This window comes from Haliotis cracherodii, unplaced genomic scaffold, assembly GCF_022045235.1.
Source record: "Haliotis cracherodii isolate W230 unplaced genomic scaffold, xgHalCrac1.p SCAF_14, whole genome shotgun sequence".
Taxonomy (NCBI): domain Eukaryota; kingdom Metazoa; phylum Mollusca; class Gastropoda; order Lepetellida; family Haliotidae; genus Haliotis; species Haliotis cracherodii.
This window is the reverse complement of record NW_027266269.1, coordinates 6,648,479-6,668,731: the sequence shown is the minus strand read 5'-3', so window position 1 is coordinate 6,668,731 and position 20,253 is coordinate 6,648,479. Positions and strand designations below refer to the sequence as shown.

Genomic DNA, 20,253 nt, shown 5'->3' with positions numbered 1-20,253 from the left:
GAGCTGAAACATCAGAGACTAACTCATTATATGAAGTGTAGCGTCACAACTGGACCTGAAACATTAGAGACCAACTCATTATATGAAGTGGAGCATCACAACTTGACCTGAAACATTGGAGATCAACTACTATGAAGCAGAGCTCACAACTGGACCTGAAACATTAGAGACCAACTCATTATATGAAGTGGAGCGTCACAACTGTACCTGAACCATTGGAGATCAACTGCTAAGAAGCAGAGCTCACAACTGGACCTGAAACATTAGAGAACAACTAATTATATGAAGTGGAGCATCACAACTGGACCTGAAACATCAAAGACCAACAAATTATATGAATTGGAGCATTATAACTTGACCTGAAACATTAGAGACCAACTGAGATGAAGTGGTGCTCACAACTGGAGCTGAAACAAAAGAGAACACCTCATTATATGAAGTGGCTTTTCACAATGGGAGCTGTAACATTTGAGACCAACAGAGTATATGAAGTGTTTGTTTGTTTGTTTGTTTGTTTGTTTGTTTGTTGTTTAACGCCACACTCAGCAACATTCCAGCTATATGACGTCTGTTGTCTGTAAATAATCGAGTCTGGACCAGACAATCCATTGATTGACATCATGACCATCGATCCATACAATTGGAATCGATGACATTCATCAAACAAGTCAGCGAGCCTGACCACCCGATCCCGTTAGTCGCCTCTTACGACAAGCATAGTCACCTTTTACGGCAAGCATGGGTTGCTGAAGACCTATTCTACCCTGGATCTTCACAGGTGTCATGACGTGGTGCGTCACAACTAGAGATCAGATATTAGAGAGCAACTAATTAAATGAAGTGGTGCATGACAACTGCAGCTGAAAAACTAGAGGTCAATTCATTATATTGAGTAGCGTGTCAAATCTGGAGCTGAAACATAAGATACCAACTCATTATACCAGGAAGTGGCACTTCTCAAATTGATCTGAAACATTGAAAGACCAACTCATTAAAATAGGATTTTGCACGTCTGAACTGGATCTGACACATTAAAATACTAAATCATCCTTACTGGAGGTGCTTCATTTCAATATAGACTATAGAGTCTTGATTTTGTTTTCACAATGATCCTTTGGCAGTGCTACGCAAATCGTCATTAACCTCTACAAAAGTTCATTTTAACCTGAAGAGTATCTATCACCGATGTGCTCTAGAGATCACACTTCCAGACGACCTCAGCTGACACTACAACTGCCTTTCTACGGTAACTGGGGTATCATTGGGTGTGGACAGCACCCGCAACTCATTCTTACACTTCACCATGAATGCGGAAGGTTATACTTTCCCTACTACTCGGAACATTCGGACCAGCAAAATACACCCCTATATCTACTGACCACATTCTTCACAGGGAAAGTCCAGCATAGCATGGCTTTCTCAGAATGGAGCCCACATGACCACGGACAGTTGCAATGTGTAACCCATGTCCAGGCACCTTGGTCGTCTAGGCATAACCTACAATTGTAGAAGGACATGCTTACATTCAGTCAAAGTCACCGTGTCTGTAGAAACTATGTGGAGTTAAAGTTGCACTGAGATTACACTATAATATTGATAAAATGATTCTCTCTGGAAAAATAATCTGTTTTGTCTAAGTGATGCTTCTCAAATGGACATAAATCATAAATAAACCCAGCTAATACTAGTAGGAAATGACGCATCACAACTGGAGCTGAAACATTAGAGACCAACTAGTTATATGAAATGGCACATCACAACTGGACCTGAAACATTAGAGACCAACTGAGATGAAGTGGTGCTCACAACTGGAGCTGAAACATCAGAGACTAACTCATTATATGAAGTGTAGCGTCACAACTGGACCTGAAACATTAGAGACCAACTCATTATATGAAGTGGAGCATCACAACTGTACCTGAAACATTGGAGATCAACTACTATGAAGCAGAGCTCACAAATGGACCTGAAACATTAGAGACCAACTCATTATATGAAGTGGAGCATCACAACTGTACCTGAACCATTGGAGATCAACTGCTAAGAAGCAGAGCTCACAACTGGACCTGAAACATTTGAGACCAACTAATTATATGAAGTGGCACATCACAACTGGACCTGAAACATCAGAGACCAACTAATTATATGAATTGGAGCATTATAACTTGACCTGAAACATTAGAGACCAACTGAGATGAAGTGGTGCTCACAACTGGAGCTGAAACATCAGAGACTAACTCATTATATGAAGTGTAGCGTCACAACTGGACCTGAAACATTGGAGATCAACTACTATGAAGCAGAGCTCACAACTGGACCTGAAACATTAGAGACCAACTCATTATATGAAGTGGAGCATCACAACTGTACCTGAAACATTGGAGATCAACTGCTAAGAAGCAGAGCTCACAACTGTACCTGAAACATTAGAGACCAACTAATTATATGAAATGGCACATCACAACTGGACCTGAAACATTAGAGACCAACTGAGATGAAGTGGTGCTCACAACTGGAGCTGAAACATCAGAGACTAACTCATTATATGAAGTGTAGCATCACAACTTGACCTGAAACATTGGAGATCAACTACTATGAAGCAGAGCTCACAACTGGACCTGAAACATTAGAGACCAACTCATTATATGAAGTGGAGCATCACAACTGTACCTGAAACATTGGAGATCAACTGCTAAGAAGCAGAGCTCACAACTGTACCTGAAACATTAGAGACCAACTAATTATATGAAGTGGCACATCACAACTGGACCTGAAACTTCAGAGACCAACTAATTATATGAATTGGAGCATTACAACTGGACCTGAAACATTAGAGACCAACTGAGATGAAGTGATGCTCACAACTAGAGCTGAAACAAAAGAGAACACCTCATTATATGAAGTGGCTTTTCACAATGGGAGCTGTAACATTTGAGACCAACAGAGTATATGAAGTGTTTGTTTGTTTGTTTGTTTGTTTGTTTGTTGTTTAACGCCACACTCAGCAACATTCCAGCTATATGACGGCTGTTGTCTGTAAATAATCGAGTCTGGACCAGACAATCCAGTGATTGACATCATGACCATCGATCCATACAATTGGAATCGATGACATTCATCAAACAAGTCAGCGAGCCTGACCACCCGATCCCGTTAGTCGCCTCTTACGACAAGCATAGTCCCCTTTTACGGCAAGCATGGGTTGCTGAAGACCTATTCTACCCCGGATCTTCACAGGTGTCATGACGTGGTGCGTCACAACTAGAGATCAGATATTAGAGAGCAACTAATTAAATGAAGTGGTGCATGACAACTGCAGCTGAAAAACTAGAGGGCAATTCATTATATTTAGTGGCGTGTCAAATCTGGAGCTGAAACATAAGATACCAACTCATTATACCAGGAAGTGGCACTTCTCAAATTGATCTGAAACATTGAAAGACCAACTCATTAAAATAGGATTTTGCACGTCTGAACTGGATCTGACACATTAAAATACTAAATCATCCTTACTGGAGGTGCTTCATTTCAATATAGACTGTAGAGTCTTGATTTTGTTTTCACAATGATCCTTTGGCAGTGCTACGCAAATCGTCGTTAACCTCTACAAAAGTTCATTTTAACCTGAAGAGTATCTATCACCGATGTGCTCTAGAGATCACACTTCCAGACGACCTCAGCTGACACTACAACTGCCTTTCTACGGTAACTGGGGTATCATTGGGTGTGGACAGCACCCGCAACTCATTCTTACACTTCACCATGAATGCGGAAGGTTATACTTTCCCTACTACTCGGAACATTCGGACCAGCAAAATACACCCCTATATCTACTGACCACATTCTTCACAGGGAAAGTCCAGCATAGCATGGCTTTCTCAGAATGGAGCCCACATGACCACGGACAGTTGCAATGTGTAACCCATGTCCAGGCACCTTGGTCGTCTAGGCATAACCTACAATTGTAGAAGGACATGCTTACATTCAGTCAAAGTCACCGTGTCTGTAGAAACTATGTGGAGTTAAAGTTGCACTGAGATTACACTATAATATTGATAAAATGATTCTCTCTGGAAAAAAAATCTGTTTTGTCTAAGTGATGCTTCTCAAATGGACATAAATCATAAATAAACCCAGCTAATACTAGTAGGAAATGACGCATCACAACTGGAGCTGAAACATTAGAGACCAACTAGTTATATGAAATGGAACATCACAACTGGACCTGAAACATTAGAGACCAACTGAGATGAAGTGGTGCTCACAACTGGAGCTGAAACATCAGAGACTAACTCATTATATGAAGTGTAGCGTCACAACTGGACCTGAAACATTAGAGACCAACTCATTATATGAAGTGGAGCATCACAACTTGACCTGAAACATTGGAGATCAACTACTATGAAGCAGAGCTCACAAATGGACCTGAAACATTAGAGACCAACTCATTATATGAAGTGGAGCATCACAACTGTACCTGAACCATTGGAGATCAACTGCTAAGAAGCAGAGCTCACAACTGGACCTGAAACATTAGAGAACAACTAATTATATGAAGTGGCACATCACAACTGGACCTGAAACATCAGAGACCAACTAATTATATGAATTGGAGCATTATAACTTGACCTGAAACATTAGAGACCAACTGAGATGAAGTGGTGCTCACAACTGGACCTGAAACAAAAGAGAACACCTCATTATATGAAGTGGCTTTTCACAATGGGCGCTGTAACATTTGAGACCAACAGAGTATATGAAGTGTTTGTTTGTTTGTTTGTTTGTTTGTTGTTTAACACCACACTCAGCAATATTCCAGCTATATGACGGCTGTTGTCTGTAAATAATCGAGTCTGGACCAGACAATCCAGTGATTGACATCATGACCATCGATCCATACAATTGGAATCGATGACATTCATCAAACAAGTCAGCGAGCCTGACCACCCGATCCCGTTAGTCGCCTCTTACGACAAGCATAGTCACCTTTTACGGCAAGCATGGGTTGCTGAAGACCTATTCTACCCCGGATCTTCACAGGTGTCATGACGTGGTGCGTCACAACTAGAGATCAGATATTAGAGAGCAACTAATTAAATGAAGTGGTGCATGACAACTGCAGCTGAAAAACTAGAGGTCAATTCATTATATTTAGTGGCGTGTCAAATCTGGAGCTGAAACATAAGATACCAACTCATTATACCAGGAAGTGGCACTTCTCAAATTGATCTGAAACATTGAAAGACCAACTCATTAAAATAGGATTTTGCACGTCTGAACTGGATCTGACACATTAAAATACTAAATCATCCTTACTGGAGGTGCTTCATTTCAATATAGACTATAGAGTCTTGATTTTGTTTTCACAATGATCCTTTGGCAGTGCTACGCAAATCGTCATTAACCTCTACAAAAGTTCATTTTAACCTGAAGAGTATCTATCACCGATGTGCTCTAGAGATCACACTTCCAGACGACCTCAGCTGACACTACAACTGCCTTTCTACGGTAACTGGGGTATCATTGGGTGTGGACAGCACCCGCAACTCATTCTTACACTTCACCATGAATGCGGAAGGTTATACTTTCCCTACTACTCGGAACATTCGGACCAGCAAAATACACCCCTATATCTACTGACCACATTCTTCACAGGGAAAGTCCAGCATAGCATGGCTTTCTCAGAATGGAGCCCACATGACCACGGACAGTTGCAATGTGTAACCCATGTCCAGGCACCTTGGTCGTCTAGGCATAACCTACAATTGTAGAAGGACATGCTTACATTCAGTCAAAGTCACCGTGTCTGTAGAAACTATGTGGAGTTAAAGTTGCACTGAGATTACACTATAATATTGATAAAATGATTCTCTCTGGAAAAATAATCTGTTTTGTCTAAGTGATGCTTCTCAAATGGACATAAATCATAAATAAACCCAGCTAATACTAGTAGGAAATGACGCATCACAACTGGAGCTGAAACATTAGACACCAACTAATTATATGAAATGGCACATCACAACTGGACCTGAAACATTAGAGACCAACTGAGATGAAGTGGTGCTCACAACTGGAGCTGAAACATCAGAGACTAACTCATTATATGAAGTGTAGCGTCACAACTGGACCTGAAACATTAGAGACCAACTCATTATATGAAGTGGAGCATCACAACTGTACCTGAAACATTGGAGATCAACTACTATGAAGCAGAGCTCACAAATGAACCTGAAACATTAGAGACCAACTCATTATATGAAGTGGAGCATCACAACTGTACCTGAACCATTGGAGATCAACTGCTAAGAAGCAGAGCTCACAACTGGACCTGAAACATTAGAGAACAACTAATTATATGAAGTGGCACATCACAACTGGACCTGAAACATCAGAGACCAACTAATTATATGAATTGGAGCATTATAACTTGACCTGAAACATTAGAGACCAACTGAGATGAAGTGGTGCTCACAACTGGACCTGAAACAAAAGAGAACACCTCATTATATGAAGTGGCTTTTCACAATGGGCGCTGTAACATTTGAGACCAACAGAGTATATGAAGTGTTTGTTTGTTTGTTTGTTTGTTGTTTAACGCCACACTCAGCAACATTCCAGCTATATGACGGCTGTTGTCTGTAAATAATCGAGTCTGGACCAGACAATCCAGTGATTGACATCATGACCATCGATCCATACAATTGGAATCGATGACATTCATCAAACAAGTCAGCGAGCCTGACCACCCGATCCCGTTAGTCGCCTCTTACGACAAGCATAGTCACCTTTTACGGCAAGCATGGGTTGCTGAAGACCTATTCTACCCCGGATCTTCACAGGTGTCATGACGTGGTGCGTCACAACTAGAGATCAGATATTAGAGAGCAACTAATTAAATGAAGTGGTGCATGACAACTGCAGCTGAAAAACTAGAGGTCAATTCATTATATTTAGTGGCGTGTCAAATCTGGAGCTGAAACATAAGATACCAACTCATTATACCAGGAAGTGGCACTTCTCAAATTGATCTGAAACATTGAAAGACCAACTCATTAAAATAGGATTTTGCACGTCTGAACTGGATCTGACACATTAAAATACTAAATCATCCTTACTGGAGGTGCTTCATTTCAATATAGACTATAGAGTCTTGATTTTGTTTTCACAATGATCCTTTGGCAGTGCTACGCAAATCGTCATTAACCTCTACAAAAGTTCATTTTAACCTGAAGAGTATCTATCACCGATGTGCTCTAGAGATCACACTTCCAGACGACCTCAGCTGACACTACAACTGCCTTTCTACGGTAACTGGGGTATCATTGGGTGTGGACAGCACCCGCAACTCATTCTTACACTTCACCATGAATGCGGAAGGTTATACTTTCCCTACTACTCGGAACATTCGGACCAGCAAAATACACCCCTATATCTACTGACCACATTCTTCACAGGGAAAGTCCAGCATAGCATGGCTTTCTCAGAATGGAGCCCACATGACCACGGACAGTTGCAATGTGTAACCCATGTCCAGGCACCTTGGTCGTCTAGGCATAACCTACAATTGTAGAAGGACATGCTTACATTCAGTCAAAGTCACCGTGTCTGTAGAAACTATGTGGAGTTAAAGTTGCACTGAGATTACACTATAATATTGATAAAATGATTCTCTCTGGAAAAATAATCTGTTTTGTCTAAGTGATGCTTCTCAAATGGACATAAATCATAAATAAACCCAGCTAATACTAGTAGGAAATGACGCATCACAACTGGAGCTGAAACATTAGACACCAACTAATTATATGAAATGGCACATCACAACTGGACCTGAAACATTAGAGACCAACTGAGATGAAGTGGTGCTCACAACTGGAGCTGAAACATCAGAGACTAACTCATTATATGAAGTGTAGCGTCACAACTGGACCTGAAACATTAGAGACCAACTCATTATATGAAGTGGAGCATCACAACTGTACCTGAAACATTGGAGATCAACTACTATGAAGCAGAGCTCACAAATGAACCTGAAACATTAGAGACCAACTCATTATATGAAGTGGAGCATCACAACTGTACCTGAACCATTGGAGATCAACTGCTAAGAAGCAGAGCTCACAACTGGACCTGAAACATTAGAGAACAACTAATTATATGAAGTGGCACATCACAACTGGACCTGAAACATCAGAGACCAACTAATTATATGAATTGGAGCATTATAACTTGACCTGAAACATTAGAGACCAACTGAGATGAAGTGGTGCTCACAACTGGACCTGAAACAAAAGAGAACACCTCATTATATGAAGTGGCTTTTCACAATGGGCGCTGTAACATTTGAGACCAACAGAGTATATGAAGTGTTTGTTTGTTTGTTTGTTTGTTGTTTAACGCCACACTCAGCAACATTCCAGCTATATGACGGCTGTTGTCTGTAAATAATCGAGTCTGGACCAGACAATCCAGTGATTGACATCATGACCATCGATCCATACAATTGGAATCGATGACATTCATCAAACAAGTCAGCGAGCCTGACCACCCGATCCCGTTAGTCGCCTCTTACGACAAGCATAGTCACCTTTTACGGCAAGCATGGGTTGCTGAAGACCTATTCTACCCCGGATCTTCACAGGTGTCATGACGTGGTGCGTCACAACTAGAGATCAGATATTAGAGAGCAACTAATTAAATGAAGTGGTGCATGACAACTGCAGCTGAAAAACTAGAGGGCAATTCATTATATTTAGTGGCGTGTCAAATCTGGAGCTGAAACATAAGATACCAACTCATTATACCAGGAAGTGGCACTTCTCAAATTGATCTGAAACATTGAAAGACCAACTCATTAAAATAGGATTTTGCACGTCTGAACTGGATCTGACACATTAAAATACTAAATCATCCTTACTGGAGGTGCTTCATTTCAATATAGACTATAGAGTCTTGATTTTGTTTTCACAATGATCCTTTGGCAGTGCTACGCAAATCGTCATTAACCTCTACAAAAGTTCATTTTAACCTGAAGAGTATCTATCACCGATGTGCTCTAGAGATCACACTTCCAGACGACCTCAGCTGACACTACAACTGCCTTTCTACGGTAACTGGGGTATCATTGGGTGTGGACAGCACCCGCAACTCATTCTTACACTTCACCATGAATGCGGAAGGTTATACTTTCCCTACTACTCGGAACATTCGGACCAGCAAAATACACCCCTATATCTACTGACCACATTCTTCACAGGGAAAGTCCAGCATAGCATGGCTTTCTCAGAATGGAGCCCACATGACCACGGACAGTTGCAATGTGTAACCCATGTCCAGGCACCTTGGTCGTCTAGGCATAACCTACAATTGTAGAAGGACATGCTTACATTCAGTCAAAGTCACCGTGTCTGTAGAAACTATGTGGAGTTAAAGTTGCACTGAGATTACACTATAATATTGATAAAATGATTCTCTCTGGAAAAATAATCTGTTTTGTCTAAGTGATGCTTCTCAAATGGACATAAATCATAAATAAACCCAGCTAATACTAGTAGGAAATGACGCATCACAACTGGAGCTGAAACATTAGACACCAACTAGTTATATGAAATGGCACATCACAACTGGACCTGAAACATTAGAGACCAACTGAGATGAAGTGGTGCTCACAACTGGAGCTGAAACATCAGAGACTAACTCATTATATGAAGTGTAGCGTCACAACTGGACCTGAAACATTAGAGACCAACTCATTATATGAAGTGGAGCATCACAACTGTACCTGAAACATTGGAGATCAACTACTATGAAGCAGAGCTCACAAATGAACCTGAAACATTAGAGACCAACTCATTATATGAAGTGGAGCATCACAACTGTACCTGAACCATTGGAGATCAACTGCTAAGAAGCAGAGCTCACAACTGGACCTGAAACATTAGAGAACAACTAATTATATGAAGTGGCACATCACAACTGGACCTGAAACATCAGAGACCAACTAATTATATGAATTGGAGCATTATAACTTGACCTGAAACATTAGAGACCAACTGAGATGAAGTGGTGCTCACAACTGGACCTGAAACAAAAGAGAACACCTCATTATATGAAGTGGCTTTTCACAATGGGCGCTGTAACATTTGAGACCAACAGAGTATATGAAGTGTTTGTTTGTTTGTTTGTTTGTTGTTTAACGCCACACTCAGCAACATTCCAGCTATATGACGGCTGTTGTCTGTAAATAATCGAGTCTGGACCAGACAATCCAGTGATTGACATCATGACCATCGATCCATACAATTGGAATCGATGACATTCATCAAACAAGTCAGCGAGCCTGACCACCCGATCCCGTTAGTCGCCTCTTACGACAAGCATAGTCCCCTTTTACGGCAAGCATGGGTTGCTGAAGACCTATTCTACCCCGGATCTTCACAGGTGTCATGACGTGGTGCGTCACAACTAGAGATCAGATATTAGAGAGCAACTAATTAAATGAAGTGGTGCATGACAACTGCAGCTGAAAAACTAGAGGCCATTTCATTATATTTAGTGACGTGTCAAATCTGGAGCTGAAACATAAGATACCAACTCATTATACCAGGAAGTGGCACTTCTCAAATTGATCTGAAACATTGAAAGACCAACTCATTAAAATAGGATTTTGCACGTCTGAACTGGATCTGACACATTAAAATACTAAATCATCCTTACTGGAGGTGCTTCATTTCAATATAGACTATAGAGTCTTGATTTTGTTTTCACAATGATCCTTTGGCAGTGCTACGCAAATCGTCATTAACCTCTACAAAAGTTCATTTTAACCTGAAGAGTATCTATCACCGATGTGCTCTAGAGATCACACTTCCAGACGACCTCAGCTGACACTACAACTGCCTTTCTACGGTAACTGGGGTATCATTGGGTGTGGACAGCACCCGCAACTCATTCTTACACTTCACCATGAATGCGGAAGGTTATACTTTCCCTACTACTCGGAACATTCGGACCAGCAAAATACACCCCTATATCTACTGACCACATTCTTCACAGGGAAAGTCCAGCATAGCATGGCTTTCTCAGAATGGAGCCCACATGACCACGGACAGTTGCAATGTGTAACCCATGTCCAGGCACCTTGGTTGTCTAGGCATAACCTACAATTGTAGAAGGACATGCTTACATTCAGCCAAAGTCACCGTGTCTGTAGAAACTATGTGGAGTTAAAGTTGCACTGAGATTACACTATAATATTGATAAAATGATTCTCTCTGGAAAAATAATCTGTTTTGTCTAAGTGATGCTTCTCAACTGGACATAAATCATAAATAAACCCAGCTAATACTAGTAGGAAATGACGCATCACAACTGGAGCTGAAACATTAGACACCAACTAGTTATATGAAATGGCACATCACAACTGGACCTGAAACATTAGAGACCAACTGAGATGAAGTGGTGCTCACAACTGGAGCTGAAACATCAGAGACTAACTCATTATATGAAGTGTAGCGTCACAACTGGACCTGAAACATTAGAGACCAACTCATTATATGAAGTGGAGCATCACAACTGTACCTGAAACATTGGAGATCAACTGCTAAGAAGCAGAGCTCACAACTGGACCTGAAACATTAGAGACCAACTAATTATATGAAGTGGCACATCACAACTGGACCTGAAACATCAGAGACCAACTAATTATATGAATTGGAGCATTACAACTGGACCTGAAACATTAGAGACCAACTGAGATGAAATGGTGCTCACAACTGGAGCTGAAACAAAAGAGAACACCTCATTATATGAAGTGGCTTTTCACAATGGGAGCTGTAACATTTGAGACCAACAGAGTATATGAAGTGTTTGTTTGTTTGTTTGTTTGTTGTTTAACGCCACACTCAGCAATATTCCAGCTATGTGATGGCTGTTGTCTGTAAATAATCGAGTCTGGACCAGACAATCCAGTGATTGACATCATGACCATCGATCCATGCAATGGGGATCGATGACATTCATCAAACAAGTCAGCGAGCCTGACCACCCGATCCCGTTAGTCGCCTCTTACGACAAGCATAGTCACCTTTTACGGCAAGCATGGGTTGCTGAAGACCTATTCTACCCCGGATCTTCACAGGTGTCATGACGTGGTGCGTCACAACTAGAGATCAGATATTAGAGAGCAACTAATTAAATGAAGTAGTGCATGACAACTGCAGCTGAAAAACTAGAGGCCAATTCATTATATTTAGTGGCGTGTCAAATCTGGAGCTGAAACATAAGATACCAACTCATTATACCAGGAAGTGGCACTTCTCAAATTGATCTGAAACATTGAAAGACCAACTCATTAAAATAGGATTTTGCACGTCTGAACTGGATCTGACACATTAAAATACTAAATCATCCTTACTGGAGGTGCTTCATTTCAATATAGACTATAGAGTCTTGATTTTGTTTTCACAATGATCCTTTGACAGTGCTACGCAAATCGTCGTTAACCTCTACAAAAGTTCATTTTAACCTGAAGAGTATCTATCACCGATGTGCTCTAGAGATCACACTTCCAGACGACCTCAGCTGACATTACAACTGCCTTTCTACGGTAACTGGGGTATCATTGGGTGTGGACAGCACCCGCAACTCATTCTTACACTTCACCATGAATGCGGAAGGTTATACTTTCCCTACTACTCGGAACATTCGGACCAGCAAAATACACCCCTATATCTACTGACCACATTCTTCACAGGGAAAGTCCAGCATAGCATGGCTTTCTCAGAATGGAGCCCACATGACCACGGACAGTTGCAATGTGTAACCCATGTCCAGGCACCTTGGTTGTCTAGGCATAACCTACAATTGTAGAAGGACATGCTTACATTCAGTCAAAGTCACCGTGACTGTAGAAACTATGTGGAGTTAAAGTTGCACTGAGATTACACTATAATATTGATAAAATGATTCTCTCTGGAAAAATAATCTGTTTTGTCTAAGTGATGCTTCTCAAACTGGACATAAATCATAAATAAACCCAGCTAATACTAGTAGGAAATGACGCATCACAACTGGAGCTGAAACATTAAAGACCAACTAATTATATGAAATGGCACATCACAACTGGACCTGAAACATTGGAGATCAACTGCTAAGAAGCAGAGCTCACAAATGGACCTGAAACATTAGAGACCAACTAATTATATGGAGTGGAGCATCACAACTGTACCTGAAACATTGGAGATCAACTGCTAAGAAGCAGAGCTCACAACTGGACCTGAAACATTAGAGACCAACTAATTATATGGAGTGGAGCATCACAACTGTACCTGAAACATTGGAGATCAACTGCTAAGAAGCAGAGCTCACAACTGGACCTGAAACATTAGAGAACAACTAATTATATGAAGTGGCACATCACAACTGGACCTGAATCATCAGAGACCAACTAATTATATGAATTGGAGCATTACAACTGGACCTGAAACATTAGAGACCAACTGAGATGAAATGGTGCTCACAACTGGAGCTGAAACAAAAGAGAACACCTCATTATATGAAGTGGCTTTTCACAATGGGAGCTGTAACATTTGAGACCAACAGAGTATATGAAGTGTTTGTTTGTTTGTTTGTTTGTTTGTTGTTTAACGCCACACTCAGCAATATTCCAGCTATGTGATGGCTGTTGTCTGTAAATAATCGAGTCTGGACCAGACAATCCAGTGATTGACATCATGACCATCGATCCATACAATTGGAATCGATGACATTCATCAAACAAGTCAGCGAGCCTGACCACCCGATCCCGTTAGTCGCCTCTTACGACAAGCATAGTCACCTTTTACGGCAAGCATGGGTTGCTGAAGACCTATTCTACCCCGGATCTTCACAGGTGTCATGACGTGGTGCGTCACAACTAGAGATCAGATATTAGAGAGCAACTAATTAAATGAAGTGGTGCATGACAACTGCAGCTGCAAAACTAGAGGCCATTTCATTATATTTAGTGACATGTCAAATCTGGAGCTGAAACATAAGATACCAACTCATTATACCAGGAAGTGGCACTTCTCAAATTGATCTGAAACATTGAAAGACCAACTCATTAAAATAGGATTTTGCACGTCTGAACTGGATCTGACACATTAAAATACTAAATCATCCTTACTGGAGGTGCTTCATTTCAATATAGACTATAGAGTCTTGATTTTGTTTTCACAATGATCCTTTGGCAGTGCTACGCAAATCGTCATTAACCTCTACAAAAGTTCATTTTAACCTGAAGAGTATCTATCACCGATGTGCTCTAGAGATCACACTTCCAGACGACCTCAGCTGACACTACAACTGCCTTTCTACGGTAACTGGGGTATCATTGGGTGTGGACAGCACCCGCAACTCATTCTTACACTTCACCATGAATGCGGAAGGTTATACTTTCCCTACTACTCGGAACATTCGGACCAGCAAAATACACCCCTATATCTACTGACCACATTCTTCACAGGGAAAGTCCAGCATAGCATGGCTTTCTCAGAATGGAGCCCACATGACCACGGACAGTTGCAATGTGTAACCCATGTCCAGGCACCTTGGTTGTCTAGGCATAACCTACAATTGTAGAAGGACATGCTTACATTCAGTCAAAGTCACCGTGTCTGTAGAAACTATGTGGAGTTAAAGTTGCACTGAGATTACACTATAATATTGATAAAATGATTCTCTCAGGAAAAATAATCTGTTTTGTCTAAGTGATGCTTCTCAACTGGACATAAATCATAAATAAACCCAGCTAATACTAGTAGGAAATGACGCATCACAACTGGAGCTGAAACATTAGACACCAACTAGTTATATGAAATGGCACATCACAACTGGACCTGAAACATTAGAGACCAACTGAGATGAAGTGGTGCTCACAACTGGAGCTGAAACATCAGAGACTAACTCATTATATGAAGTGTAGCGTCACAACTGGACCTGAAACATTAGAGACCAACTCATTATATGAAGTGGAGCATCACAACTTGACCTGAAACATTGGAGATCAACTACTATGAAGCAAAGCTCACAACTGGACCTGAAACATTAGAGACCAACTCATTATATGAAGTGGAGCGTCACAACTGTACCTGAAACATTGGAGATCAACTGCTAAGAAGCAGAGCTCACAACTGGACCTGAAACATAAGAGACCAACTAATTATATGAAGTGGCACATCACAACTGGACCTGAATCATCAGAGACCAACTAATTATATGAATTGGAGCATTACAACTGGACCTGAAACATTAGAGACCAACTGAGATGAAATGGTGCTCACAACTGGAGCTGAAACAAAAGAGAACACCTCATTATATGAAGTGGCTTTTCACAATGGGAGCTGTAACATTTGAGACCAACAGAGTATATGAAGTGTTTGTTTGTTTGTTTGTTTGTTGTTTAACGCCACACTCAGCAATATTCCAGCTATGTGATGGCTGTTGTCTGTAAATAATCGAGTCTGGACCAGACAATCCAGTGATTGACATCATGACCATCGATCCATGCAATTGGGATCGATGACATTCATCAAACAAGTCAGCGAGCCTGACCACCCGATCCCGTTAGTCGCCTCTTACGACAAGCATAGTCACCTTTTACGGCAAGCATGGGTTGCTGAAGACCTATTCTACCCTGGATCTTCACAGGTGTCATGACGTGGTGCGTCACAACTAGAGATCAGATATTAGAGAGCAACTAATTAAATGAAGTAGTGCATGACAACTGCAGCTGAAAAACTAGAGGCCAATTCATTATATTTAGTGGCGTGTCAAATCTGGAGCTGAAACATAAGATACCAACTCATTATACCAGGAAGTGGCACTTCTCAAATTGATCTGAAACATTGAAAGACCAACTCATTAAAATAGGATTTTGCACGTCTGAACTGGATCTGACACATTAAAATACTAAATCATCCTTACTGGAGGTGCTTCATTTCAATATAGACTATAGAGTCTTGATTTTGTTTTCACAATGATCCTTTGGCAGTGCTACGCAAATCGTCGTTAACCTCTACAAAAGTTCATTTTAACCTGAAGAGTATCTATCACCGATGTGCTCTAGAGATCACACTTCCAGACGACCTCAGCTGACATTACAACTGCCTTTCTACGGTAACTGGGGTATCATTGGGTGTGGACAGCACCCGCAACTCATTCTTACACTTCACCATGAATGCGGAAGGTTATACTTTCCCTACTACTCGGAACATTCGGACCAGCAAAATACACCCCTATATCTACTGACCACATTCTTCACAGGGAAAGTCCAGCATAGCATGGCTTTCTCAGAATGGAGCCCACATGACCACGGACAGTTGCAATGTGTAACCCATGTCCAGGCACCTTGGTCGTCTAGGCATAACCTACAATTGTAGAAGGACATGCTTACATTCAGTCAAAGTCACCGTGACTGTAGAAACTATGTGGAGTTATAGTTGCACTGAGATTACACTATAATATTGATAAAATGATTCTCTCTGGAAAAATAATCTGTTTTGTCTAAGTGATGCTTCTCAAACTGGACATAAATCATAAATAAACCCAGCTAATACTAGTAGGAAATGACGCATCACAACTGGAGCTGAAACATTAGAGACCAACTAATTATATGAAATGGCACATCACAACTGGACCTGAAACATTAGAGACCAACTGAGATGAAGTGGTGCTCACAACTGGAGTTGAAACATCAGAGACTAACTCATTATATGAAGTGTAGCGTCACAAGTGGACCTGAAACATTAAAGACCAACTCATTATATGGAGTGGAGCATCACAACTGTACCTGAAACATTGGAGATCAACTGCTAAGAAGCAGAGCTCACAAATGGACCTGAAACATTAGAGACCAACTAATTATATGGAGTGGAGCATCACAACTGTACCTGAAACATTGGAGATCAACTGCTAAGAAGCAGAGCTCACAACTGGACCTGAAACATTAGAGAACAACTAATTATATGAAGTGGCACATCACAACTGTACCTGAAACATCAGAGACCAACTAATTATATGAATTGGAGCATTATAACTTGACCTGAAACATTAGAGACCAACTGAGATGAAGTGGTGCTCACAACTGGAGCTGAAACAAAAGAGAACACCTCATTATATGAAGTGGCTTTTCACAATGGGAGCTGTAACATTTGAGACCAACAGAGTATATGAAGTGTTTGTTTGTTCGTTTGTTTGTTCTTTAACGCCACACTCAGCAATATTCCAGCTATATGACGGCTGTTGTCTGTAAATAATCGAGTCTGGACCAGACAATCCAGTGATTGACATCATGACCATCGATCTATACAATTGGAATCGATGACATTCATCAAACAAGTCAGCGAGCCTGACCACCCGATCCCGTTAGTCGCCTCTTACGACAAGCATGGGTTGCTGAAGAACTATTCAACCCCAGATCTTCACAGGTGTCATGACGTGGTGCGTCACAACTAGAGATCAGATATTAGAGAGCAACTAATTAAATGAAATGGCACATCACAACTTGACCTGAAACATTAGAGTCAAACTAAGATGAAGTGGTGCTCACAACTGGAGCTGAAACATCAGAGACCAACTCATTATATGAACTGGAGCATCACAACTGGAGCTGAAACATTTGAGACCAACTCATATGAAGCGAACCGGGACTAGATTGATTTTGGCTGTTTAACGTCTACCTAGATGTGTGGAATGATAAATATGAATAATATTAAAAATAAATCACTAAACCCAAAAACTATAACTGAAGGGGTAAAACCTATCTTATAACACCTATGTCTATAGTGTTTGGACATTTATAATTATTGATCATATAATGGGTTGGTTTCTCGACAGGATAAAGCTAACGGGTAAAAACGATATCCGTTGGGGTCATATGCGGATAGAAATGCAATTATCAAAGGTCAAGTAGGGACTACTTTCAGCGTTTAGAAACAAACATGGCGTAGCCCTTTACATTCGGCGATCGAGTCAGAATTAACCATCAGGAACCTGGAGAAACATCTGGGAAAATTGCTATCATTATCAAAAGAATAGTCTAGTACACTGAAAACCAGTTTCTAACTGTGACGTAGCTAAGGCATTTTACAAGTTTTGGCAACTTTGGAGATACAAATTGGGCACTAGCCATGCCGGATCATTTTCCATATCTGTGCTTATAGACCTCTGCAGCTTGTAACACCAAAACAGTTGTATTTGGCCGAAATATGTTCGAATTGTTACCTTGTTTCGTTTTATCGCTGTGTCTACATTTAACTGCAATTCGTAACGTTATGACAGGACAGACCGACCGTCAACAACGTCTGACTGTGGCCGTTGTAAGACAAAGGGTTAACTGTGACGTCATGCACATGTACGTAAGTGATGATGTAACACGCATGTACCAAACCTGATGACGTAGTAAACTATTCTATTCCCGCTTGTTCTTCAATCTCTTACAGCCGGGAAAGGAAAGTAAAACAATTTGTGTAGGCAATTGTTATTTTGCATATATGTTGTTACGCCACTGTATAAGAAACAGGTTTCTGTTGGAACTATATTGGCAACTATCACTGACCGACTGACACATCACTTACCCTCTGACGTTATAAATATTAATGCGCGCATTCCAGGAAAAGTTGCAATGTTTAGGTGATGTTTATGAGAGATGGAAAGCGATTTTCGAGCACAGAATTAAAGAATGACACTATATGATAAAGAGGTTATCACGATTGAGTGTTTGGGGATGGAAAATATCCTGTATTAGGAATAAACACTATGTATTTAGCTCGCCAAGGCTTGCTTAATACAATGTTTATTCCTAATACAGCATATGCAGTCGCCAAGGCTTGCTAAATACAATGTTTATTCCTAATACAGGATATGCAGTCGCCAAGGCTCGCTAAATACAATGTTTATTCCTAATACAGGATATGTAGTCGCCAAGGCTCGCTAAATACAATGTTTATTCCTAATACAGGATATGCAGTCGCCAAAGCTCGCTAAATACAATGTTTATTCCTAATACAGGATATGTAGTCGCCAAGGCTCGCTAAACGCAATGTTTATTCCTAATACAGGATATGTAGTCGCCAAGGCTCGCTAAATACAATGTATATATTACATAAAGTATACCATAGTGGGTTATAAATGTATTACAGATAAGCTGTAATTAGACATACGGCCTACTAAAGAAAAAAAGGAATAAGGGCCTAGCCTAAGTCTATAATTGCTGGGGTGGGAAGACGTGGTGGCGAGGTAAGGAGCAGTGTTATTGTGTCCTTGACATTGACAGTTTTCTGGATAACTGATGTTCTACGTTAGTGTTACGGATAAGTAGAATCTCGCGCGCGGACGTTGTAGAAGAGAGTTTTCGCTCCCGATCCTAAATGGGAAAAGGTTGCTTACATAATGAGATTTCGAAGCATAGTTTGTTGTTCACACATCACTCTGGTTTGTACCTTCAACCAGACGTGCACTCCCAAGCTCCTACCAAGCTCTCACCATGCGTGACCTTAGTAAAGCGCTCCCCAGGGACTTAGTCTCCATCTTGGAGCCTCTTTGGGCCTTAAGAGTTGGGGGACTACTACCTACAGACCAACTACAGCACCCTGTCCATAACTTTTGATCTTAATCAAAGGAAAGGGCCTCTTGAGAAAGCCACGGCAAAACCCAAGCCTAAGGACTGGCAGGCACCCCCTGGACCCCTCCCGACTCCACGACCAGCTACAAGAGCCACCCCCAAGAAGAAGAAGACGACTGCTGTCTCCACCATGGAGATCGAGGAAGTCCATCCTCCCGCTCCCCAGCCCGTAGTCGCAGCCATGGAACTCGCTCCTCTCGAATCCAGAGGGGAGGAGCCCTTCCACTCGCCTGAGGGAACGAGCCACGAAAGAAAGAAGAGGAAGAGGAGAGATATCACCTCTCCCGAAGCTTCCCCCGCCCGACCCCTACAGTGTCAGCTGAATCCCAGATTGTCACACACACACACACCCTCCCCACCCCCGCCGTGATATTGCTGGAATATTGCTGGAATATTGCTCAAAGCGGCGTAAAACCTTACTCACTCACTCAACCCATGCTTGCCGTAAAAGGTGACTATGCTTGTCGTAAAAGGCGACTAAGGGGATCATCGATCAATTCCGTGGATCGATGCTCATGATATTAATCACTGGATTGTCTGGTCCCGACTCAATTATTTACAGACCGCCGTCATATAGCTGGAATATTGCTGAG

General features: G+C 41.3%; 1 pseudogene; it reads left to right on the top strand.

Moving 5' to 3' along the window:
- Positions 1-20,030, top strand: part of LOC139460190 (uncharacterized) — a 43,519-nt pseudogene extending 23,489 nt beyond the window's left edge.
- Positions 20,031-20,253: the final 223 nt, after the last annotated feature.